The following is a 27,575-nucleotide window of genomic DNA, read 5'->3' as shown; positions in this document are numbered from 1 at the left end:
AATAAAAGAGGCCAAAGTGAGGACTCAGGTTGTTTCACGTGTTTTGCCTCAGAGTCAGAGAGAAAGGGAAACGCTGAAGAGAAAGAGAAGGAAGAGGAAAAGGCCAAAGACTGCTCAGAGCTTCCTTCAATCCAAAGAGGTAAGGGGTCTGAACCTTATTAAACGATAATATGCGAGCAATTTCATGATGTCTGTTGGATTATTGATGGATTTTGGGGATTTTAGGGAGATTGGGAAAGTTGGGGTTTTGATGGAAAATTCTCCGATCTGTGAGTTTTGTTGCGTTATATGCACTGTAATCGAAGTAGGTTGTGTATATATGACTGTTAAATGTCGATATTGGGTTGTTAGCTGTGGAGTATGAGTTGTGGCGAGTATAGAAGCAAAGCTGTGCTGGTTTCCTCAGAAGAGGGCTTCTGTTCGCGCGCGATTCGCGGCGCGAAGCCCTGTTCGCGGCGCGAACTGGGCAGGATTCAGAGGAGTTCTGTAACGCATCGTTTGCGGTGCGAATCCTGCTTCGCGGCGCGTACTGAAGCGAATTAAATTGTTCGCGACGCGATCCTTCGTTCGCGGCGCGAACTGGAATAAATGGAGGAGTTCGCGGCGCGAACCTATGTTGGCGACGCGAACTGGAGAAATACAGAAGCTAATGTTGGTGAGTTTTTGAGTACGTTGAGTTGCGAGACTCTTAGTAAGTCGCCGTAATTGTATTATAAACAATTAATAGTGATTATATGATTGTGTACGAGGTGTTCATGATGATGAGATGTTGAATTTACGTGTTTAGTTATAAAAGTGTTATGTAACGATGTGATATCGTTGTAATGTTGTTGTTGTTTTGTTGAGTTGTATGTCATGCTATTAATGATGATGATAACATGACTATATGATGCTGTTGTTGATATGTTGATTATGATGCATGTTTGGTGTGCATGCATTCATGAAAGGCCGATGCCTAGTGATGAACGGACTGAGTTCCAATGATGTTGTTGACTCCGGGCTTGTTGAGAGGCTTGGTTCCTTGCGGGGAACTCGGATTCTATGGTGATGAATCCGGGAGTGGTGATCCTGTAGTTGGTCACAAAATGGGTATACCGAGTCGTGTTGAGTCATGCATGGGTGTGTGCATTGCATTTGACGTGTTGTTTTGTTGATGTTCATGAGTATGTTGATTATGATGATGATGATGAGCTGCGTTGGCATATGTGAAGTATATTTATGTTTATATTTCTGTCGTTATATTATTATTTAATAATGAAATTCTCACCCCTTCTGCATGTGTTTATGTTCATCTATGATGAGCAATGTGCAGATAAAGAGGAGTAGCTATTGTTGAGGTTTGAAGAATAAGTGTAGAGTTATTCTACAGAGTCGAGTCAAATGCTCTGGTCATGTGACACCGGGGTTATGGGATTCGATAGATAATTGGTTATTATTTAAGTTGTTTATGATGACTAATATGTTTGTCCGCTGCGAAATTTTAATAAAATAATTAATATGTTTGTTTATTGTGATGCGATAAGTGTTATGTTGTAAGAAATGTAAACTCTTCTACATGTTGTACTCTGATAATCTATTTAAATATGTCGTTTGGGTAGGAGGGTGTTACATTAGTGGTATCAGAGCATTTTCAGTCCAGTCGAGTCATAATGTGAGGTTTTCCCTGTTGGTCGATTAGTGTAAATGACACTGTCGATATTTAACGGTTGTGGTTGTGTTGTGCAGAGTATGGCTGGAGAAAATGACCGTGCGATTGCCGAGGCTTTGGCTGCTATGGCGCAGGCTATGCAGGCGCAGCAGAATCCGCCGGTCGACGAGTTTAGGAATTTGGGAAGGTTTCTGAAGAATAACCCTCCTACATTCAAAGGGCGCTATGATCCAGATGGTGCTCAGATTTGGCTGAAGGAAATTGAGAAGATTTTCCGGGTGATGACGTGTACTGAAGCACAGAAGGTGCAGTTTGGTACGCATATGTTATCTGAAGAGGCTGAAAACTGGTGGGATAACACTCGCCAGAGAATTGAAGTACCAGGTGCTGAGATGACTTGGGAAAGGTTCAAGACGGCCTTTCTGGAGAAATATTTTCCTGCTGATGTGCGATGTAAGAAGGAGATGGAATTTCTAGGACTGAAACAGGGTAACATGTCTGTTGCTGATTACGCTTCGAAGTTTGAGGAGCTGGTGCAGTATTGTCCTCATTATAATAATGCTGATGCTGAGGAATCCAAGTGTGTCAAGTTTGAGAACGGGTTGCGTCCCGAGATCAAACAAGGCATTGGTTACCAGGAGATTCGTAGGTTTCCTACACTTGTTAATAAGTGCAGGATATTTGATGAAGATAGCAAGGCTAGGGCTGCTCATTACAAGAGTCTTAATGAGAAGAAGAATAAGGATCGTGGTAGTCCTTATGCATCCCCGAATGGTAAAGGTAAGCAGAAAGTGGTAGATGCGAAGAAGCCAAGTGGGGGAGGATCTCCCATAGCTGGTAAATGTTTCAAGTGTGGCGAGCCAGGCCACCGTGCTGATAGCTGTACCAAGAAAGTGCTGAGATGTTTCCGATGCGGTCAGGCTGGTCATAGAGTTACGGAATGTAAGGATGCTGGTCCGACATGTTTTAATTGTGGCGAGAAAGGCCATATCAGTTCGCAGTGCTCGAAACCGAAGAAGGCGGCTACTGCAGCTCATACTACTGGTAGGGTGTTTGCTCTGAGTGGGGCTGAAGCTCCTAAAGAAGATAATCTGATTAAAGGTACTTACTTGATTAATAATGTTGAATTGCTTGCTATTGTTGACACTGGTGCTACTCATTCGTTTATTTCGTATGAGTGTGCAACCAGGATTGGTGTGATTATGTCGTCCCTAGGCGGAAGTATGGTGATAGATACTCCTGCTAATGGTTCTGTGAAGACTTCTGTTGTCTGTCGAGGTTGTCATTTAACGATCTTTGAGAGAGAGTTCGTGGTTGATTTGGTGTGCTTACCCTTGCACCAAATTGATATTATTCTGGGAATGAATTGGCTAGAATTCTATGGCGTGTTTATCAACTGCTATAGGAAGGCGGTGCGGTTTTCTGAAGTTGGTGAGAATGATGAGGCAAGATTTCTATCTGCTAGGCAGGTGGGGGATTTTGTGAAAGATGAAGCTCAGATATTCGCTTTATTTGCGTCTCTGCAAGCGGATAAGAAAGTGGTGAGTGTAGATTTGCCTGTTGTCTGTGAATTTCAGGATGTGTTTCCGGAGGATGTAAGTGATTTACCTCCAGAACGTGAAGTCGAATTTGCCATTGACTTAGTACCAGGTACGAGTCCAGTGTCGATGTCTCCTTATAGAATGTCGGCAACTGAATTAGTTGAATTGAAGAAGCAACTCGAAGAATTGCTTGAGAAGAAGTTTGTGCGTCCAAGTGTTTCTCCTTGGGGTGCACCAGTATTGTTAGTGAAGAAGAAAGAAGGTACGATGAGGTTGTGTGTCGATTATCGGCAGTTGAATAAGGTGACTATCAAGAATCGGTATCCATTGCCGAGGATTGATGATTTGATGGACCAGTTGGTTGGAGCTCATGTTTTCAGTAAGATTGATTTGCGGTCGGGTTATCATCAGATCCGAGTGAAGTCAGATGATATTGCGAAGACTGCTTTCCGTACGAGGTATGGTCATTATGAATACACTGTGATGCCGTTCGGTGTGTCTAATGCTCCAGGTGTGTTTATGGAATATATGAATCGTATATTTCATCCGTACCTTGATAATTTTGTTGTGGTGTTCATAGATGATATATTGATATATTCTAAGACGGAAGAAGAGCATGCAGGACATCTGAGAATTGTTTTGCAGGTGTTAAGGGAAAAGAAATTATATGCAAAGTTATCTAAATGTGAGTTCTGGTTGAAGGAAGTGAGTTTCCTTGGCCATGTGATTTCGAGTGGTGGAATTTCTGTTGATCCTGCTAAAGTGGATGCTGTATTACAGTGGGAGACTCCGAAGTCTGCTACTGAGATACGCAGTTTTCTGGGGTTAGCTGGTTATTATCGCAGATTTATTGAGGGCTTCTCTAAGTTGGCATTGCCGTTGACGCAGTTGACTAAGAAGGGTCAAGTGTATGTGTGGGATGCAGCTTGTGAAGCGAGTTTTGTTGAGTTGAAGAAGCGGTTGACCAGTGCTCCAGTGTTGATCTTGCCTAATCCTGGTGAGTCCTTCGTTGTTTATTGTGATGCTTCTTTAATGGGTCTTGGTGGTGTTTTGATGCAGAATGGTAAAGTTGTAGCTTATGCTTCTAGACAGTTGAGAGTTCATGAGAGGAATTATCCTACGCATGATCTAGAACTTGCAGCTGTTGTATTTGTGTTGAAAATGTGGAGGCATTATCTGTATGGTTCCAGATTCGAAGTGTTCAGTGATCACAAGAGTCTGAAGTATCTGTTTGATCAGAAAGAGTTAAATATGAGGCAGAGAAGATGGTTAGAATTACTGAAGGATTTTGACTTTGAATTGAGTTATCATCCCGGTAAGGCTAATGTAGTTGCAGATGCGCTGAGTAGAAAGTCTCTACATATGTCTATGATGATGGTTCGGGAACTTGAGTTAATTGAACAGTTCCGTGATATGAGTTTGGGTTGTGAAGTTTCCGCTGATAGTGTAAAGTTGGGTATGCTGAAGTTGACTAGTGGAATTCTGGAAGATATTCGGAATGGTCAGCAAGTTGATGTCGCTCTAGTTGATCATATTACTATGGTTAACCAGGGTAATGGTGGTAATTTTGAGATTGATGAGAATGGCATCCTGCGATTTAAAGGTAGAGTTTGTGTTCCTGAGGTGTCTGAATTGAAAAAGAGTATTCTTGAAGAGGGCCATAGGAGTGGATTGAGTATCCATCCAGGTGCAACTAAAATGTATCAAGATTTGAAGAAGTTGTTTTGGTGGGCTGGTATGAAAAGAGATGTTGCTAAGTTTGTGTATGCCTGTTTGACTTGTCAGAAGTCAAAGATTGAACATCAAAAACCGGCAGGTATGATGCAACCTTTGAAGATTCCTGAATGGAAGTGGGATAGCATTTCCATGGATTTTGTGACGGGATTGCCGAGGACGGTGAAAGGTAATGATTCTATTTGGGTGATTGTGGATCGATTGACTAAGTCGGCGCATTTCTTGCCGATGAAGATTAATCATTCTTTAGAGAAGTTGGCAGAGTTGTATATTGAGGAGATAGTGAGGCTGCATGGTATTCCATCCAGTATTGTGTCTGATAGAGATCCCAGATTTACTTCTAGATTTTGGGAAAGTTTGCAGAAAGCGTTGGGGACTAAGTTGAGGTTGAGTTCAGCTTATCATCCTCAGACTGATGGTCAGACTGAAAGAACTATCCAATCCTTGGAAGATTTGTTGAGAGCTTGTGTGTTGGAGCAGAGTGGTTCTTGGGATAGTTATTTGCCGTTGGTGGAGTTTACTTATAATAATAGTTTTCATGCTAGTATCGGTATGGCTCCATATGAAGCATTGTATGGTAGGAGGTGTAGAACTCCATTGTGTTGGTATGAATCAGGTGAGAGTGTTGTACTCGGACCTGAGATTGTGCAGCAGACGACTGAAAGGGTTAAGATGATTCAGGAGAAAATGAAGATTTCTCAGAGTCGTCAGAAGAGTTATCATGATAATAGGAGAAAGGCACTTGAGTTCCAAGAGGGAGATCATGTGTTCTTGAGAGTTACTCCGACGACAGGTGTGGGTAGAGCTTTAAAGTCTAAAAAGCTTACTCCGAGGTTTGTGGGTCCGTATCAGATTTTGAAGAGAGTTGGAGAAGTGGCGTATCGGATAGCTTTACCGCCGTCGCTTTCTAATCTGCATGATGTGTTTCATGTATCTCAGTTGAGAAAATATATTGCGGATCCTTCGCATGTTGTTCAGTTGGATGATATCCAGGTGAGGGATAATTTGACCGTTGAGGTGTTGCCAATTCGGATAGATGACCGAGAAGAGAAGACCCTGAGAGGTAAGAAGATTGCTCTAGTGAAAGTTGTTTGGGGAGGTCCAGCTGGTGAGAGCTTGACTTGGGAGCGTGAAGATCAGATGAAGGAGTCGTATCCGGCTCTATTTGCTTGAGGTATGTTTTCGAGGACGAAAACTCCTTTAGTGGGGGAGAGTTGTAACACCCCGATTAAAATAAGAGAATTATTTAATTGAGTTAATATTATTTTATTAATTTAATTAAATAAAGTTGAATTATTGGATTATTTTTATTAATTATTTTAATAATAATTAAATAATAAAATAAATGGAATATGAAGAGTGGAAGGGTAAAAGTGGGAATTGAATAAAAGAGGCCAAAGTGAGGACTCAGGTTGTTTCACGTGTTTTGCCTCAGAGTCAGAGAGAAAGGGAAACGCTGAAGAGAAAGAGAAGGAAGAGGAAAAGGCCAAAGACTGCTCAGAGCTTCCTTCAATCCAAAGAGGTAAGGGGTCTGAACCTTATTAAACGATAATATGCGAGCAATTTCATGATGTCTGTTGGATTATTGATGGATTTTGGGGATTTTAGGGAGATTGGGAAAGTTGGGGTTTTGATGGAAAATTCTCCGATCTGTGAGTTTTGTTGCGTTATATGCACTGTAATCGAAGTAGGTTGTGTATATATGACTGTTAAATGTCGATATTGGGTTGTTAGCTGTGGAGTATGAGTTGTGGCGAGTATAGAAGCAAAGCTGCGCTGGTTTCCTCAGAAGAGGGCTTCTGTTCACGCGCGATTCGCGGCGCGAAGCCCTGTTCGCGGCGCGAACTGGGCAGGATTCAGAGGAGTTCTGTAACGCATCGTTCGCGGTGCGAATCCTGCTTCGCGGCGCGTACTGAAGCGAATTAAATTGTTCGCGACGCGATCCTTCGTTCGCGGCGCGAACTGGAATAAATGGAGGAGTTCGCGGCGCGAACCTATGTTGGCGACGCGAACTGGAGAAATACAGAAGCTAATGTTGGTGAGTTTTTGAGTACGTTGAGTTGCGAGACTCTTAGTAAGTCGCCGTAATTGTATTATAAACAATTAATAGTGATTATATGATTGTGTACGAGGTGTTCATGATGATGAGATGTTGAATTTACGTGTTTAGTTATAAAAGTGTTATGTAACGATGTGATATCGTTGTAATGTTGTTGTTGTTTTGTTGAGTTGTATGTCATGCTATTAATGATGATGATAACATGACTATATGATGCTGTTGTTGATATGTTGATTATGATGCATGTTTGGTGTGCATGCATTCATGAAAGGCCGATGCCTAGTGATGAACGGACTGAGTTCCAATGATGTTGTTGACTCCGGGCTTGTTGAGAGGCTTGGTTCCTTGCGGGGAACTCGGATTCTATGGTGATGAATCCGGGAGTGGTGATCCTGTAGTTGGTCACAAAATGGGTATACCGAGTCGTGTTGAGTCATGCATGGGTGTGTGCATTGCATTTGACGTGTTGTTTTGTTGATGTTCATGAGTATGTTGATTATGATGATGATGATGAGCTGCGTTGGCATATGTGAAGTATATTTATGTTTATATTTCTGTCGTTATATTATTATTTAATAATGAAATTCTCACCCCTTCTGCATGTGTTTATGTTCATCTATGATGAGCAATGTGCAGATAAAGAGGAGTAGCTATTGTTGAGGTTTGAAGAATAAGTGTAGAGTTATTCTACAGAGTCGAGTCAAATGCTCTGGTCATGTGACACCGGGGTTATGGGATTCGATAGATAATTGGTTATTATTTAAGTTGTTTATGATGACTAATATGTTTGTCCGCTGCGAAATTTTAATAAAATAATTAATATGTTTGTTTATTGTGATGCGATAAGTGTTATGTTGTAAGAAATGTAAACTCTTCTACATGTTGTACTCTGATAATCTATTTAAATATGTCGTTTGGGTAGGAGGGTGTTACACCCTCGAAGGCGGAAAATAGGGTTTTCGGAAGTTGAAGGAAAATAGGGTGATATGGGGATGTCGTGTTTTGGAGTGTCTGCGTGATGTTGTGTGAGTTGAGAAGAAGGTTATGGCTGATGGAGATTGAGGGGAAGAGGAAATGGCAGAAGTTTGTGAGGTGAGTGAAAAAGAGGGAAAACAAAAGAACAGAGAACGAAAGCGCTTTTTTGGTCTGAAATTTTATTTTAATTAGACCTTAGACAGCGCTTTTGTGGAAAGCGCTTTCTAAGGTATGCCTTAGACAGCGCTTTCTAAACCCCCCCTTAGACAGCGCTTTTGGTTTTAATTTTTTTTTTTAATTTAAAGACTTTAGACAGCGCTTTTGCAAAAGCGCTGACTAAGGTCTATATTTAAAAGTGCTTTCTAAAAGCGCTGTCTAAGGGGGGGTCTTAGACAGCGCTTTTAGAAAGCGCTGTCTAAGACCCCCCCTTAGACAGCGCTTTCATTATTTTCTTGGAACATTTTCCGTGTTTTATTTTAATTTTAACCTTAGACAGCGCTTTCTTTTAAAAGCGCTGTCTAAGATGCGCTGTTAAAAGTCATTTTTGACGTAGTGTATATAGTTCGATGATATATATTTACTACATAATTTAGATTAATATGCGATATGTAAAAGCTCATAGTTACTAGTTCGAAATTTTGTCAATCATGACAACAACATTATTTAAGAAAGAAACTGAGAAGTAAAGATGAAAACATGATTGGAGAGCATTTTCTTCAAACTTTGCAAATATAATTAATTAACAGTATAATGTTAAGCAATAAAAGAGCCGCGATTTATATTTTAATCATGCATTGGAATTAACTGCAGAGTTTATAAATTATATTTATACATCCTGAACACAGCCCACACAAAGATGATCCATAAATCTCATCTAATGTTTAGCTATCAAGCAACCCATGAGTCCTTCGTCGATCTCATAATGTCAGACACTTAAAAATCCTACGTTTCTCCAATTCCTTCCCTGCATCAGAGGAGGATTATTAAATTATGTGATAAACATGACAAAGTTCTAAGATCAATAAACATGATTGCTTATTTTTCCCTTGTCTTTGCCAATCATTTTTCTCGCATGAACCGTATGAATTTCACTTGCTCATCCTTCAATGCAGGAATAAAACAAATTGAAATAGATGTATATCACATTGGCAAAGACCGAAGCTGTTTTAGCAAAGTTTGTAGTAAAACTCCTCTCACTCTTATAAAGTAATAGTGGTGAGATTAAATTATTAACTATGTTTTGATTTTCGTTTGGTGTGAGTGCATGAACATTGCACAGGGCTTTTCCATATTCCATGAGACCTACTTCTTCGACGAGACATACTCTCCTCTCAAGCTCTCTGAGTCACATAAGAGTACCGATAGCTTAGAAGAAATTTTCGATACTCAATATTTCTAGATAAGGAGCTATAGCCTATAGCACCATTTACAAAGTAGGTTTCAAATTAGCTCACAAGTGCGGAGAAAACAAAGATAAGATAACCTTATTAAACAACTTGTTAAAAATATAATAAAGCTTGATCGGGTAAATTCAATTGGATACAAACCTGTTAAAAATTCTCTTATGGAACCCATGATATATTTGTAGTCTTCTAAAAACCAATAAATAGAGGCTACAGGAACAACAATATTGTTAAACATTCATTCCTAGTAGAAGAAAAACATTCACGGTTAGACCTTCCATTCACACCGGCGGGCAAAAAAGACAAAAGTAGGTTAATCAAAATAATTATTGTAATTAGTTAGATTCATTTACACGTGTAGAGAATAAACTTTCCTCTAAATTCAATCTGCGTGAAATATTAATACTGTAAGGATATACCGTAACTGAAATTTTATATTATATAAACACCAACAAATATATTATTGAGTTAGATATAACAGCTACCGGGCTTCGGTACACGTAAAATTTCCTGCATGTCTTTATGCTTATCAACAACATTTTGAAGACCATATCCCATAATGATTGCATCAAACCAACCATCATAAAATGGCAAGTCAAGAGTATCACCTTGAACCCATATAGGTTGAAACAAATGATCTCCCTACTATATTTGTGTTGTACCACAAAATTTTCTCTCCCTTTTCCTTTTCATCTAACCTATAATTTGAGATCTATCTACACTCATGCATATTTCATTAACTGACACCATTTATTCATGGTTAATATTTGCTAACAGGTATCATAGATTCAAGGTTGTGGTTAAGGAAACAAGGGCTTTGCTCGAAGATTATGGTTTTCCTCATCCTATGGATTGAAACCCTAATTTCTTGATTTTGGATTCACAAGACTTCATCATGGCATGCCTTGGGTCATTTAAAAAACTAATGTGGATTCACCAACAAAATTAAACATACAACTCATACATAAGCAAAAAGTAGGCTAAACCCACTAGGAAAGTTTGTCCCCAACAGAGTCGTCACTTTTCTGTAGCAGAGTTTTCGTTACCTTTAGGTTTATTGACTAAACCAAAAGTAAACATACAATTCGAGTCGCCACCGCACTTTTATTTGTCCAAAGGAAAGGCTAAAAAACGAACAAAAGCCAAGTAAGAAGTTTTATCAAATAAAAAACTAATAAAAATGTCAGAGATCTAGGTAAGGGGGTTGGTTATGAAATGGGAAGGTTTTATGCACCTAAAACATCCTTAGTACTCTAAGGGAACCTCTTTTTGCAAACATGTGTTGTAGGTTGGTATTTGTGAAAAAATGTGCAAAAGGATTGGAGGGATGAGAAGAGAATATATTATATTTACAAATTTTGTTGTTTGATTAGTGAATTGATTTGATCAAAAGCCTTAAGGTCTTTTGTTATCAAAGGGAGAAAATTCAACCTAAACCAACAATCCACCATGTGAGAATGGCTTCTGTAAGACCCAATTTTTGACCCTAAGATCCCTCATGGCATCATAGCATAGCATTGCATAAACCTCAAGGATCAATAAGCATCTTGTGCTCCTTACCTATGGGTGGGATATCTTGTGAGTGTTTCTTTGATCACCAAGCATATTTGCATTATATATCCTTGCTTTTCTTGATTAATCACTAACCAAAAGCACCAAAAATATGTCATTGACCTTTGTTACTTGCAGTTTAAGCAGTCAACAGGTCAAGCACATCAGGTGAATCCATGGTACAAGAGATGAGGTTTCTCCTTGAGATGAGGACTATTTGATAATCATAAGAGCTTATGTGAGCTAGAGGTTCATTTTAAATCAAATTTGCCAAGTGGTTGAGGCCCAAGTTCATCAGGCAATTTCAGGTCATCTGAGGACCATACAATCAACTGCACAGTCAATTGAAGGCTTTGAGGTGTGGGAAATGATCTGATAGATCCCAATCATGTTCATACAAGGCTTATTCATCATGTCATTCCTATATCTTGAAGAATTTGAAGTCAAATCAAAAGTTTCCCAAAATGGAAAGTGACCTGTAATTTCAAGTTTCCAAAAATGGCAAGTTTTTAGTCCACATTCAACTTGACTTTCCAACATCAAAGAAGCTTCAAATAAATTTTTGGTCAACATGAAAGTTGAAGATCTTTCTCTCCCATTTCCAAAAAGTCCAAGATCATGAGCGTCTAATGAATGGTTAAGGAGTTATGATCCAATCATTGCAAAGTGTGCTTGAAACTTCAAAATGCCATAACTTTTGATCCAAAGCTCCAAATTGAGTCCCTCTTTTTGCATTATGCTCCTTGTGACCTATATTTTCCAAATCCATCATTGCATTGCATGAAATTAAATCACATGATCATATGTGCATGCATGAACATTTTGGAGGGAAAGTTGGAAATTCAAATTTGGTGCATCATACATGAAAAATACCAATGCCATTGTGTTCATGAGATGTTTTTAAGTGAATTTGAGCTCCACATGGTACTGTTCACGTGTACAATTTGCCATGCACCTCACACTTGCCAATTTGGTCATGCACCTCATTTTCTCTTAATCTCAATTAACCAATGCAAATTTTGATTAGCAAGGTGATTAGGACAGAGTATAAATGCTAAATCCTAACAGAATTTTCATAACATCACATTCTAGATCTCAAAATTTTCTTTCCCTCCAAATTTTCTCTCAATTGAAACTTCAAATTTTTGCACACAACTCATTGATTTTCTTGCATATTCTGGTTTATTGAGTGTGATTGATGAAGAATCAAGCATTGGATTGAAGATTTTGGCCAAGAATCAAGCACATCAAGCTCATGAAGATGAACATGGAACTTGAAGATTAAGCTAGATCCAAGCCTTTCCAAGCATTGATTCGTGCATCAGACATCGTAACAAGGTTGATAGAGCAGATTTGAACACTTGCAAGGCCTTGAATCCACAGTTTCCATTGACTGCTCTTCAAGAAGGTTTGAATTCGAAACTCTTAATTCTCCATTCCATTGCCACGATTGTGTAGAGTTTTCACTGCTGAGCATGCTGATATAAATAGAATTTGAAATGGTGAAGAATTGCATGAGATATCTTGAATTAAAGTTTGAATGTCAAATATGTTTCTGTTCGATTCTCTTAATTCATGGAGATTTAGGCCAAACAAATCATAGATCCGTGTTGTGCGTGTTGAGACCTTTCCAATGATGTATGCCATGGAAAATTTTGGAAAAAATTTTGTTGATGTGCACTGTAGCGCCACTGTCTCATTGAAGGAGACGGTGGAAACCACTGTGGCTAGGGCTTTCCTGGTTCAGCGCGTTCAGTTTACTGTTTGGACGCCTTTCACTCATATGGCCTGTGTTCGATCCCGTGTGAATGCATGTGATTTTCCAATTGATTATTTCCTTCACTAAACCAAACACTGGCGTTTTGATGATGCGCACTTGAACCTTGCCTTCTCCTGTTCGATTCTGGCCTGTGTTAGTTTTGATTTGTTTCAATTGTTTTACCAGCGCCTATTTCTGACTGCCATGTCCTGTGTTCAATACCTGTTTCATGCATTTTTCCATTTTCATTTTCAATTAACATTTTCAACATTTATTTCATTATTTCATTCAAATTCTAAAAATCACTAAAAATAGAAAATGATTCCAAATTGATCCAAATTTTTTGCTACATGTTCATCTTGATGTCTATTATTTTGTGGCATTTATTTCATAATTTTTTGCATTGCTGGAATTTGAAATATGCTTGATTGTTTGAATGTGATGCAAAATGTGACATGATGTGTTATTTCTTTTGTGGAATGCTCATTATTTGGCCAATTAACTTGAAATTTGATATGCTGATTCTTAACATGATACATGATTTTTGAGCTTTTGTTTGGAATTTTTAGCACATTCCATCACTATTTTATACACATGAATGTATGGTGTGACAATGTGTGTCACACAATTTGATGTTGCTCTTGTTCATTTTCATTGATATGCCATTTGATCTTTTCTGATTCCTGTAGGTGTTTAATTGGCTGCATTATATGGTAAAACACTAGCTGGTTACTAATGTCTTGACTGATGTCATGACATGGTATGTATGTGTGACTACATTGTAGGTTAGAATATCTAACTGTACTCTGATGTCTTGACTGATGTCATGACACACTTGAGTAGTCATTGCAGGATTAGCTAACACAGGGTTTATTGAATGTCAAACTGGATGCTGTGACATTCATACCTGTCAGCAGATACTAAGGAATAGAACAGCTGGTGTTCTGTTAGAACTTAGTAGTTATTTCCAGTCTGGTTATCAAGGAAACACCAGACCTGGCATAAGGCCTACTGACTGAATGTCAAACTGGATGCTATGACATTCATCATTGACAGCAGCTACTGAACATTAGACAGAGTGGTGTTCTGCTATACTTCAGCATGTAACTTAGTTTGTTCTTCAAGAGAATAACAGAACTAACTTAAGGCCAAATGTGTAAATGTTAAGTTGGACACTTTGACATTTATTAATGTAAGCTGTTACTGTAGTATGGTCATCTTGATCATGTACAGGTCAGCAAAATTGTACAGTCTGTTTTCTGGAAAAACAGACTCAGCATATGAACCTTGATGTCAAGCTGAATGTCGTGACATCCATTCCTGACAGCATATGCTATATTGTAGGTTGTTCAGTTTTCTGTTTCAGCTTTTTCTCAAGCTATTCTTCAGGGATTCAACAGCTGAGAGAAAATCCAGGAAATCAACAACCAAGCTACATTTAATGAACCTAACAAATAGCCTATTTGTTAGTAACCTAAATGTTGAATTTATGGAAACTCGAGTGACCTTAAATTCAGGAAAATACAAGTGCAAAAGCCCAGGTACTGCAATATAAAAGGAAGGCGTTCCTTCATTCAGTTTCAGGGATTTTGAGGCGTGAAGATTTTGTGTGTCCATCATACTTCACTGCTGTATTTTTGTGAGTCTAGGATTAGACGTATCTTGTAAGCCAAGCCATTATCAAGTAGATGATTGCTGTGGCATAGGGTGTTCATTGAGTTGTAAGTGTTGTGTCGCTCAAAGCTTTTAAGCGTGAGTGCTGTGTATCTTGATTAAAGCTGTGAAGCACAATCAAGAGTTGTTTGAAGTGTGACTTCAAGTTGTCTTTAATATTGATTAAAGGTAGTAATCACTGAGGTGATTGAGGGGGAGTGAGTAGGAACTCTGATCTTAGTGTAAGATTGAAATTGCATTGGGTAGGGATTAAGTGATAAGTTGTAAACGGGTGAGTTTAGCTTTGAATTGATACTACTAATAGTGGATTTCCTCCCTGGCTTGGTAGCCCCCAGATGTAGGTCATGTTGGACTGAACTGGGTTAACAATTACTTGTGTTATTTACTGCACTTACGTTTAAGTTCTGCATAATTCCTGTCTGTGCAGAATTGGATGTCATAACAACCCGCGTGACATCTAAAGTCTGATAACTAGAATTTCAATTGGCATCAGAGCAGGCACCCTGTCTGTGAATTTCTGGGTGAGATCTAGGGAAGTTACTTTCTAGTACCATGGACAAGGATATAGGACACTCAAATAGACCACCCATGTTGGATGGCTCTAATTATGATGACTGGAAGCCTCGTATGATAGCCTTCTTAAGGTCTCTAGATAGCAAAGTCTAGAGAGTTGTCAACAAAGGATGGGAACATCCAACGAAGACAGGTGAGGATGGAGTCAGTGTGCAGATTCCTGAAGAAGAGTGGGACAAGGAGCAAGAGGCATTAGCTCTTGGAAATTCCAAGGCCTTGAATGCATTATTCAATGGAATCAGTAAGAACATCTTCAGGCTAGTGCACCACTGTGAACTAGCTAAGGAAGTTTGGGATACCCTCAAGGTAACTCGTGAAGGTACTTCCAAGGTGAAGATGTCCAAACTTCAGATGCTGACCACCAAGTTTGAAAATCTAAGGATGAAAGAGGATGAGACTATTCATGACTTTCACATGAATATTCTTGAAATTGCAAACACCTCTGGTGGACTAGGTGAGAAAATGGCTGAAGAGAAACTTGTAAGAAAGATTCTCAGGTCCTTGCCTAAGAGATTTGCAATGAAAGTCACAGCCATAGAGGAGGCGCAGGACATCTGCAACATGAAGGTGGATGAGCTCATTGGTTCTCTCCAAACCTTTGAAATGGGCTTGGGTGAGGATGCTGAGAAGAAGAACAAAAGTATAGCTTTTGTATCTAATGCTGAAGAGGAGTCAGAAGCAGGATATACTGGAGGTGATGAAAGTATATCAGAAGCCTTAGCCATGCTTGGGAGACAGTTCAACAAGTTCGTGAAGAAGATTGATCAAAGAGGTAGACCTAATGTCAAGAACATCCCGTCTGACATTAAGAAAAGATCAATTTCTGATGAGAAGTTCAATCACGGCAAGGGAATCCAGTGTCATGGTTGTGAAGGGTATGGACACGTCAGAGCTGAATGCCCTACTTACCTCAAATTGCAAAATAAGGGGCTAGCTATCACATGGTCTGAAGGAGACTCTGAAAGTGAATCTGAAGGAGAATCTGCCAAACATGTCACTGCACTAACCAGTGTTTGTGCCTCTGATGATGACTCAAGTGCAGATGAACTGACCTTTGATGAACTTGCTGCAGCCTATAAGAAGCTGTGTTCCACCAATGCAGAAGTGCGTGCACAAGGAGAAAAGCAGAAGAAACTCATCAAGGAACTGGAAGATGAGAGACAGAAGCAACTGTCTGTCATAGAGGGTCTAAATGGTGAGATAGCCCTGCTGACCTCCAAGCTGAATCAGATGACTAAATCCATCAGAATGATGAATAAGGGAACTGACACCTTGGAAGAGATTCTAAAGGTGGGACAGCAGTCTGGAACCAAGTCTGGCCTAGGATTTGGGAAAAGATCCTCAACTGAACACAAACGCCCAAAGGCTAAAGTTCAGAAGTTCAAGCGGAAGTCAAAGCCAATGTCTCAACATCAAGGAACTAGGATGAATGATCATCAGAAGAGGAAATACCAGGAGTGGAGGTGTCACCACTGTGGTAGGCTTGGTCATATAAAAGCCTTCTGCTACTGGATTCATGGTTTCCCTAACCAAGCCTCTCATGTCAGGCCTCAGCATAAAACGCATAAGCGCTATGTTCCCATTAAGAAGCGACAATGGTATGCTAGGATAGCGCACACTGCTCTAAGGGCTTCTACCAGAGAAGACTGGTACTTTGACAGTGGATGCTCAAGACATATGACTGGTATGGAAAACCTACTGGTAGATATTCAACCTCACACTACCAGCTATGTGACCTTTGGTGATGGTGCCAAAGGAAAAATAAAAGGTGTGGGCAAACTGGACTGTTCTGGAGTGCCAAAACTGAATAATGTGTTGTTAGTAAGAGGACTAACTGCAAACCTCATCAGCATAAGTCAGTTGTGTGATCAAGGGTTTCATGTTCAGTTTACTAAGGAGCTATGCATTGTGACAAATGGTGACAATCAGGAAGTTATGAGAGGAACCAGGTGTAACACCTCAAAATTTGCCCTCCTCTCTTGGGACTAGCTTAACATATTGCATATCATTTTAGGGCATTAGGCATTGCATAATTGCATATCATGTGGTTACATTGTGCAAGTCATCCCTCAAAAGTCTTGAGAAGAAGATGAAGGGGCTAATGTGGAGGCTAGGGTTTCATCCTTGAGCCATTTCATCAGAAGATTGGGGCTCAACTTGATCAGTGCATTGCCAAATTCATCTATTAGTTGAAAAAGTCAATTGTGGTCAACTGTGCTTGATTTTATGGATTTGGAGGTGGGAGAGGGTTAGATACACTTCATTCATGTTGAAACAAGGTTCATTGGGCATTTCAATCATCAAGAATGAAGAAAATAAAGTCAGGAGAAAATTTCCAAAAATAGAAAGTGACTTGTAATGGAAGTTTCCAAAAATGGAAAGTTTTTCACCACAAAATTACATGTCCAAAAAAGCTTCAAATGGAAATTTGTTCAAAATGAAAGTTGTAGATCTTGCTCTCACCTTTCTAAAAAGTCCAAGAACTTGAATTTCTCATGTATGGTTGACAAGTTATGGTCCATTCATTTTCCAAAAATGCCTATAATCAAAGTGGCATAACTTTCACATGGAATGTCCAAAATGGATGATCTTTTTATGAACAAACCCCATTTCACATGTACTTTCATGATGTATGATCCAAATTCATCAAAAATACTCATAGCAAAAAGTCAAATTTCAAGTGGATTTAAGGGCATTTTTGGTGTGAACATGTGATTTTGAGAAATACTTGGAATTTGAACATGAGACCGATGCCAACACACTCCAAATGCCAAATAGAAGTTGTGTGAACATTCATTTTACTGTTACATTGGCTATTTGAAAAGGTCATTTTTGGACTTTCACTTAAAATGCACTTAACACTAATTCATGTCAATTTGCTAATTGTGATTAGCAAGATGGATTAAGATTGGTATAAAGCCTTAAGTGTAACAGAATTTGTTAACCACAATCACATTCACCAAGATCTGTAACTGAATTTCACCAAAACCTCTCAAATTCTCTCAAGAACTTCATCACTTTTTTCAACAATTCTTCATCATTTCTTCATCAAATCGAATGATTCTTCTTTGGTTCATCTTCTACAAGCCTTAATCCACATTTATTTTGACAAATCCGTGGCAAAAGCATCAAGAATCTCAACTGTCCAAAGCTTGCACATCAATGGAAATTTCTTCATTCTTGCAATTGGAGCATCCTTGAGCCAAGCTAGCTTCTCCATTCACCTTCCTCATTGTTGTACTACTTCTGTTTTGGTGAATTACACGTGGAAACATCAAGATTCATCACTGCTTCATCATAAGGTGATTTTTTTGAATTCCTCTATTGTGTGAATTGAGGCATGGCTTTTGTAGATCGTTCAATGTAGAACAGCATGATACTTTCAGTTTTTAATTTGGTTAGGTATTGAATGTGTAATCGTGAATTGAAGTTTTGTGTTCATTTCTTTTTTGGATCGATCCCGTTGCCATGTTTAGAATTAGGTCAAGTAGATCACATATTCATAATGTGCGTGTTTGAACGGTTCTTTTGGTATAAGGATTGTAGCATTTGGTTAGGTTTTGTTCTTGACCATTTCTGGAAAAACTGGACTGTTCTGGGTGAAGAACGTGATGAACAGTGCGCGTAGATCTTTGTTGTGCCTTGCCTTGTTTCAAATTTTGTTTGGCGCCATCTCTGGCCAATGAAAGCGCGCCATGTAATCTAACTGAAGCGACGCCGTTTTGGCCAACTTCATTAGTATTACAAAATTGCCATTGGCGTATTTTATTTATATTATTTCTATTTCTTTTTCATTTTGTTATTTCATTTTTGTTACATGATCTTTAGAAATTCATAACTCACTTATTTTTCATCCAAATTGAGTGAGATTTTTTGCATGATATTCCTTGTGATGTGTAGAATTTAATCATGATTTTTGTAAATTTTTTGCATGTGTAGAAAATTAATTGGCTTAGGGATTGCTTGATGTTGTCACATTTGTACATGTTTTGCCATATCTTTCATGAAATGATGATACTTTCAAAGAAATGAATGAAATTTTTTGTGCTTATTCTGGACACTTTGATGGTGATTTTCATGTAGAGTTTGTAATTTTTGGATACTTGGTTGAAGAGATATGAATTTTTGAATAGAGGTGTGACAATTTGTGTCACACCAAGCTAGGTCAACTTCATGATTTTATTTAAAATGCTTAGGGATGTTGATTTGAGCTGAAATTTTGCATGAATGAACATATGTATGTTGAGATAACATGTGAATTTCTCTGGAATTTTTGATGGCATTTTCTAATTGATTGTGATTTTCTCTTCTGTTGGCTCATTTTGTGACATCGTGTGACACATGTTACCATTTGCTTTGTGAAATTCTGATCATTGATTGTATGAGTGTGAAATTTGGTATGAGCATTGTAAACACATTACAGGTCATTGTGGTTTTGATCCCATTCATTTATCTTGTTGTGACACTGTTTTGTGATTTTTGGAAGTTGATGTTTGTTTGGGTACCATATGTTGGCTTGTTTGAACTTGTCTGAACTTTATGACTTTCATTGCCCTACTTCCTTTTGTCCAATTGAGCTGAAAATTGACATGCTATCCGTTGAATATGTCCTGTTTAGGTGTGAATTTTTGTGGAATTAATTGAATTGTTTTGGTATGCTTTTGATTAAGATAGTTCTGTTTGGTCTTTTGAAGTTGCAAATTGCATGTTTGATGCTAAATGGTGCATGAAATGATAATGATGAATGATATGAGCATGGGACCAATTGCATTTGCTTCTAATTTGTTTGAATGTGATTTTGGATAAATTTCACTTGCTGTTTTAAGTTTTTCATCTCTTTTGGACCCTAGGCTTGGCCTAGTGGTCTAGTTTCTCATGTTTGGTTTGGATTTTCAGGTTAAAAGTGCAAAAGGCTTAAGGAGATAAATGCAAGTTGCAAATTGAGTTTGTTTGATGTTGTCAACTAACATTGATGTTGTGTTGTAGGGTTTGATGCTTGAGCTTGGGCTCATAGCTTGCACTTGTGTGCATTAATTTGTGTTTGACTGTACAGATTAACATTTGCTGTTTACTGTTGGTTTGTCTGAGTACTGATGATACTTGATTGATTTCAGGTACATTTAGTCGCTTACGGTTCTTTAAGAACTTGCTTGCTGCTGCTTGGTTGTATAAACCAGTTGAGGTAGACTCTCTTGTCTCCATGTAGTCTGGAAGACCTGGCCTGTTACTTGGCCAGGCAACTGTCTGAAGTCCTCCTTAAGAGGCGATGTTTGTGATTGTTTACTTTTGTGCCAAGCAGGTAAAGACCTCTATGAGGCAATTGGCGGAACCCAAGGGATATGCAATCTATCCCCCGCTATTCTGTTGAGTCGTCCCTCTGCTCACACCACTGTGTTGATGCATTGGGACATTAACCCAAGATCTTGTGCTGTTGCACAATCGAGTCAGAGTCTTGAGCGTAGAAGGGTCCCTCCATTCTGGACCCACGCTCCTTTGTCTGAAGCTCTCCCTGATCAGGGATAAGAGCTGTGAAGTCTCATCTTCACTCACCTTTCATCAGCTTCACCTTAGCCTCTCAATGGCAAGGTTAAGAGCTAACTCTACCTTGTACAGATGACTTGCTTCGGCAGTCGCACCCTTGTTTGAGCCTCACTTCTGACTGGATATAGTGTGTGCTTTGTGAATATTTGTTTGAAATGTTTGTTTTGTTTGTTGATGCTTGCATGCTTGCTTTCTTCCTGGATAGGATTAGCTTGCTGTTGTGCAAGTAGGTAGAAACCACAACATAGGGCAATGATGCATGATAACACTAGGCTCGAGTACAGCTCCCTGGTAGTGTGTCTCCCCTTGGTTTCTGGCTAGAATTTCTTTCCCTTTCAGGGGAACTACATCGCCCTGATCCTCGTTCCAGACGAGGTATGTAGGCAGGAGACCGTGCGAGGTCTCTCCGGGCACTTTTTTTTCTTTTTGTGTGCGTTTGCTTGTTATCTTCTTGTGTGTCGGGATATGGACGTAAGCCCAGCGATTGGCTGTACGTATCCTGATTGTGTTTGTTTGGTTCGGAAGCCGATGTAAGTCCAGCGATTGGCATTCGGGTTCCAGGTTTGCCTGTGTTTGTGTGTGTCTTGTTTGGCGTGCGTGAGCCGAACTACGACAGCTCTGATTCTCGTTCCAGACGAGATACGTAGGCATAGGATGCGATATCCTACCGAGCTCGTTCCTCTTAACCTCCACCTGTGTTGTCTTCGGTGTGTGTGTGTGTGGTGTTTTAGCAACCTTTTCTTTTTCTAGAGCGTGGATCCCGTCGAGTACAACGGACGTGAGGGGTGCTAATACCTTCCCCTTGCGTAACCGACTCCCTTACCCTTTCTCTTTAGTCGCGAGACCATGCTTTTTCCAGGTTTCTCTGAGCGTTTCCTTTCCCTATCTTGGGATAAATAACGCGCAGTGGCGGCTCTGTGTTGTTTTTGTTTCAGCCCGCCGGTTGTTTTTCGCGGATGCGACAGCTGGCGACTCTGCTGGGGAGCACGGGAAGTTGACCTCTGCTGGTCCATCTTCCCTAAGCGAGTCTCTCCTAGCGCTCTAGGTTGGGCTTTTGGTTGCTTTGTGCTGTTATTTATTGCATTCATTGTTTATTGTTTGCATTTATGTTTGCATTCATTCATATTCATCTGTTCATCTGGATGTGCTGTGATCTCTCTGTTTGGGGTGGGAGTTACTCGAGGTAAAAGGCCCAATACCCAGGCTATGAGTGAAATCTAGGAAACCTAGGAATAGAGTGATTCATGGGAAGCGGGTGGTATGCTCCACTTAGCGGAACATTGACATCACGAGCAGTTCAGACCCTGGTAGGATATTATCGTTACATACTTCGGGTGTGTATATGATGGTATTCTACGAAAGGTTATTTATGTTGCGTTTCTCTCGACCTTACCCTGGCCTAGATGACACCCGTGAGTGGGGAGGGAATGATCTTTATTACAGGTACAGATGGTGACTCAGATGGTGACTAATGGTTCCGTTAATCAGAGTCCTATTTATAAGTCGGATTTATGGTCATTTATTGCCGAGACGCCGAAGTGCTGTCCGTGTTATTTATCAGTGGGGATCCGTTTATTTCAGGATTCCCCGGGCCGATTCAGAGATGGTTATGGGTATCTGTTCAGAGATTGTCTGGTGATGATGATGATGGTGTATCTTTCAGTTCCGTTTATTTCGGAACCCTAAACCGGAGTTGTGGGTTGTTCAGTACCTCAGATGGTTGTGGTCAGTTCAGAAATCAGGGTTTCAGTGCAACAGATGATCAGATGACTTGGAGGATGGCACAATGCATTGCATCCATACATCTGCATCGTTTGGCATTCATCTGCATCAAACCTATGCCTAGCCATATGGGGAGTATTACTGATTAAGATTCTGGTTGAGAGACATCCTGATGTCGGAATATTATTGTCGATTTTTTATCCGTCCCGATGAAACAAGAATCGAAAGATAGAATCTTCCCCATATGGATAGACGTTGCATTCATGCATGTTAACCTATTTGTTGTTTTGCAGGTATCAGTTCTAACGTGTTTGATTGTTTCAGGAATCATTGCTCGCGCTCGCAGAGCTGTACCTTTGCACTCAACTCGTCCTCACAGATACTTCACAAGGCGCAACACTCCCAGACTGATGGATCTTCCAAGTACTGATCTCCTCAAGCTGAAGGACAAGATGAATGAGCTGATCAACATCATGCAAGGCTTTGCAGTTGGTCAGAAGGCTCTGGCTGATAAGGTCGAGAAGCTCGAGCGGGCTTCTGCTACTAATAGTGGTGTGAACCTGGATGGTGTCTCCAACCAGGGGCTGGGATCTCGTGATGGTGGTAAGAGGACAACGGTCGGTATTGTAAATAATGCTGCTGGTTTTGGTGGTGCCGGTGGTCAACCTGGGCCGGGTCAGAATTTGAAAGACAGTCTTTTCCCTCCTTTCTTCGGTGTTGAGGATGACAGAGAAGAAGATAGAGAGGCTGATCAGTTTTCGATGCACAATGAGCCATTCGGTCAGTATAGTGCTCCTCCTCCGAACAAAGAGATTCAGCTGCTGGCTGAGAAAATCAGAGCTTTGGAGAGCTATGCCACTCCTAGGGTGGTCAATATGTCAAACATGGGGCTGGTAGAGGGGATTGTGATCCCGCAAAAGTTTAAGGCGCCCGCGTTTGATCGTTATAATGGGAGTTCCTGCCCCGAGACTCATCTTCAAGCATTTGTCCGTAAGATCTCTGCATACACCATGGACCAAAAGCTGTGGATGTATTTCTTCCAGGACAGCCTGTCCGGAGGCTCACTGGAATGGTACACCAAGCTCAAGTCCTCAGATATCAAGAATTGGCAAGATCTTGGGGACGCTTTCTTTAAACAATATCAGTTCAATGCTGATATAGCCCCGAGTTGTACCCAGCTGCAGGGTATGTCTCAGAAAAACAATGAGGGGTTTAAAGAGTACGCTCAAAGATGGAGGGAGTTGGCTGCCAGAGTGCAACCTCCTCTAGTTGACAGGGAGATGTCTGATCTCTTTATGGGGACCCTGCAGGGGGCATATGCTGAGAGGATGGTTGGTTGTCCGGTGACCAACTTTTCTGATATAGTTGTGGCTGGAGAGAGGATTGAGAGCTGGCTGAAGCTCGGAAAGATACAGGGTAGTGCCTCTTCTTCAGGGTCGAAGAAGCCTTTCAGCAACGGTCAGAGGAAGAAGGAAGGTGATACCAGTGCGGTATATGCACAGAGAGGACCCAGTAGGGATCGTTACTTCCAGCACACTGCTGCGGTAACTATTCCTGCTGAGCAAAAACAACAACAACAGCAACAACCTCAGCAGCAGAGGCAACCGTTTCAGCAGAGGCCACAGAGGGCCGGTTACCAAGTCAAGGGCCGAATGAATGACCGTCAGTTTGACAGGCCACCGGTGTTAGATGCCCAAAAGTGCTTATTTGAGCTATCATATATGGGCATCTTTCACTCTTTTTCCTTGCTAAAATTGTCAAAACCACATTTGTTTTACATGGAATGCATTACATTGATAAACAAGCTTGGTGCCTTTGATTTGTGTGTTATTGTGCAGGAAAAAGGCATGAACTAATTGAAAATGAAGACACAAGAAAATTGGCAAAGGAACCAAAGAATACAAGCATTTCATCAGCCTGCTCGCTAGGCGAGGCTGTGGCGAAGCACTGCTTCGCTAGGCGAGCTCCAGGCGAAAAGCCCCAGTAAATTGACAAATTAATTCGCCAGGCGAGCTGAAGGCGAAGGTGGTAGCGAGTTCATTCTGTTTTGGTGAAAAACGCAGCCAGCACTCACTCGCTAGGCGAAGCTCTAGCGAGTCCCTAGCGAGCATTCCAGTAGCAAAACCTCTCAACCTCGCTGGGGCGAAGGTTGAAGCGTGTCCTTCGCTAGGCGAAGGTATGTTCGCTAGGCGAACATGACAGTTCAGCAGACCCTGTTTTCTCTGGGCGCAGGGGCCTTATGTGCCCATATTAGACCCTCGCTAGGCGAGCCATTCTGCTCGCCTAGCGAACATGACAGCCCAGTAGTGGTCTATAAGTAGCAGGTGCCACTTTTGAGCACCATACCTTAGTTTTACCTCATTTTTCCACTTTTCTACTTTCTTCTAGATATTTTTGCAGCATTGTTCTTGGGAGCTTTTATGCCCTAATTTTCATTTCTCTTCATCTTAGAACCATCTTCTACAAAAAGAAGGTGGATTCCCATCCAACTTCGATTATCCGACTTGGATGTTGATCAACCTTCTTTCCTTACTTGCCGACCAAGCTACCATGAAAATGAGTAGCTAAGTCATCCATTTGTCAAGGTTAGATGTAGGTGATTACTAGCTTTGTGTGTAAATGTAAGGATCCTCATATGTAAACTCTTTAATGGTGAATATATGATGAAAACTTTGTTTCTATTTAAAACTCTTTGTGTTGGTTTATGATCGAGAGATGTTTACCGACTCTTGACCTAGGTTTTCATCCAAACTTGTTTGTTAGCTAGAGATAGTAATGAATGATTTTGTTCACCATAAGGTTGAACCAAAAAGTTGTCATTTTGATAGATTGTGTTCGAGAGAAACAATGGATCAAAATGGCAAAACTCACAATGTGTGTTCGAGAGAAACATATTGAGAGGACTTTGTGAAATTATTTATCATCTAAAGGAGTTTATAAGATTGTTGACCGAGCAAATACATGCAAAGTGATCATTGAAACCTAACTTTGACAATATTTCTCATTTAATCAAACCATAACTTTTACCGCAATTTATTACCTTTTATGCAAGATAACTTGATTAAAACCAAAACCCTATTGTTACATTGAGCTAAGATTAATACAACCATCGAATGGCGGTGATATCTTACAATCCCTGTGGATACGATAACAAAAACCCGACACGAAATATACTTTCAACAAAATGGCGCCGTTGTCGGGGATCGATGTGGCGAGGATCATCGCAAATGAGCTGAAGTCCGTGGTCGAGAGTGGGCTTAAGTCGGGGGCTCGTGTTAATTGTCCCCTAGCTTTCCCGTGTTTGATCATGAGTTTATGCGTTCAGGCAAGGGTGAGACTTCCGTCTCGGGGTCAGGTAAGGATCCCGTCACCTATCGATGATCGGTATGTGGCTAAATATTGTAGACCGAAGACTACCGGTGGCAGTGCAGCCTCAGGAAGTACCCGGACTTCTGATGGTCCTGGTACTTCTACTCCTAGACTTGATCCGTACGTGCGGGCTGTGTGTGACTACAGTTTTGAGTGGATGGCGGCATCCCAGAGAGCTATGATTGATATGCACAACAGTATGCAGAGGTTGGAACTGCAAGGTAATGACCCCTCCGGTGCTCGAGCATTGTTGGCGCGTGAGCAGTTTCTGCTTAACGCCAACTGGCCTGTGGACAGGCCTGTCTATGGTGAGGGGGTGGGCGCTGATGCTGATGATGATGATGATGATGTTGATGATGAGGCTACCGGTTCTGAGGCCGGTAGTGAGGAGGAGTCCTGAGCCCTTAGTGGGTTAAGTTTTTTGTATTTTTTTTCAGTTTTTATGTCATTTCTATTTGTATTTTCGGATTTTGTATCTTGATTTTGGGTTGTACTATTGGGGTGTTTTGTCCCCCATGAATAAATTTATATTTTCAGTTAATGTTATTTAGTTATGTTTTTAATTTTGTGTGTTTAATAAATTTTTGGTTGATTGAGTGGCAAACCCTTCTAGATTGGTTGCTCCTCAAGAAGTACCCAATGAAGGTGCATCCGAGCTTGGATGGCAATGATAAGAATAAACAAGTGAATGAAGCTAAGGTACATGGTTACCTTCGGCTAGAATTTTAGAATGCATTAGGAACTTTACTCTTTTTGGTAAATTGAATATTGTCTTTTTGCAACATAATTGAATGAATGTTTCATCTAGAACTTAAAACCACAAATTGTGAGGAAACCTCCATTGTACACTTAAATGCTGGATTCTAATAAGTTTTGTTGATTCATGTGATTCATGCTTTGTCTTTTATTATTGTGAAATTGTGGAAGCAATTAGAAATGATCAAGGCACTTGTTTTCTTTTGAGCACAACTACATCCAAAAACAACTTACCTGTGAGCAGAGAGAGTATTTGTTAACCCCTTTGAGCTAAAACAGTTGAATCTCGGCTTGAAATAAAGCGAGATCTCAAAAAAAAAATTTTTACAACCCGGAAAATCTTGATTATTGTTCTTTTGCCGTAAAAAGTTAAGAGCGTTCACTTAGGGTGTGGAAGAAATAAGTTGGGGAGAACGAAAAAGAATTGGTAAGTACCACAACTCTTGTAAAAGAAAAGAAAAACCGAGCAAGCATTAAAAAAAATGTATGTATAGAAAATATAGAAAAGAAACATCTGTTTTGTATATTTGATGTGAAAGAAAAGAACAAAAATAGAAAGAATGAAAATGAATGCTTGCTTGGAAGAAAAATAGTGAAAAATAAAAATTGAGTTGTGGAATATGTGTTGTGAAGGTTACAAATAAGAAACAAATGAAACAAAGTCGAGTAGTGTGAATAATATTGTGAATGTCTCTTTTGCATCGGCACTTTCGTTTCAATGGCCTTAGAAATGTCCCTTGTTTGTTAACCTAGCCAAGTTGCACCCTAAAAGCCCTTAGTGATCTTTATGCTTCCACAGTACCATTTATAATTGTTAGACATTGTATGAATCTATTTGTTTTCTTCATTGTTTGTTAGAGAGTGAGATTATTCCCGCGGTTGCAAACGCGTAAAATCTTCATTCCTTATTCGAAGAGGAGAGATAGGATGATTCATTCAGAATAATATTGTTGTAGATAGATAAATATTTTGCATTGCTATTTAAGTTTTAGTTCTTATGCATTATGTTATTCGAACCGTTGGAAACTTGTATTTGCTGATTTCGCTTGTGTTTGAGTCGTTTATCCAACTTCGGAGAAACCAGTTTCTTAAAGCAAATCCTCTTGTCCTTCAAGAGGCATACTTTGCTTGAGGACAAGCAAGAATCTAGTTGGGGAGAGTTGTTAGATGCCCAAAAGTGCTTATTTGAGCTATCATATGTGGGCATCTTTCACTCTTTTTCCTTGCTAAAATTGTCAAAACCACATTTGTTTTACATGGAATGCATTAC

This window comes from Lathyrus oleraceus, chromosome 2 (assembly GCF_024323335.1).
Source record: "Lathyrus oleraceus cultivar Zhongwan6 chromosome 2, CAAS_Psat_ZW6_1.0, whole genome shotgun sequence".
NCBI classification, from domain to species: Eukaryota; Viridiplantae; Streptophyta; class Magnoliopsida; order Fabales; family Fabaceae; genus Lathyrus; species Lathyrus oleraceus.
Note: the sequence above shows the minus strand (reverse complement) of the source record.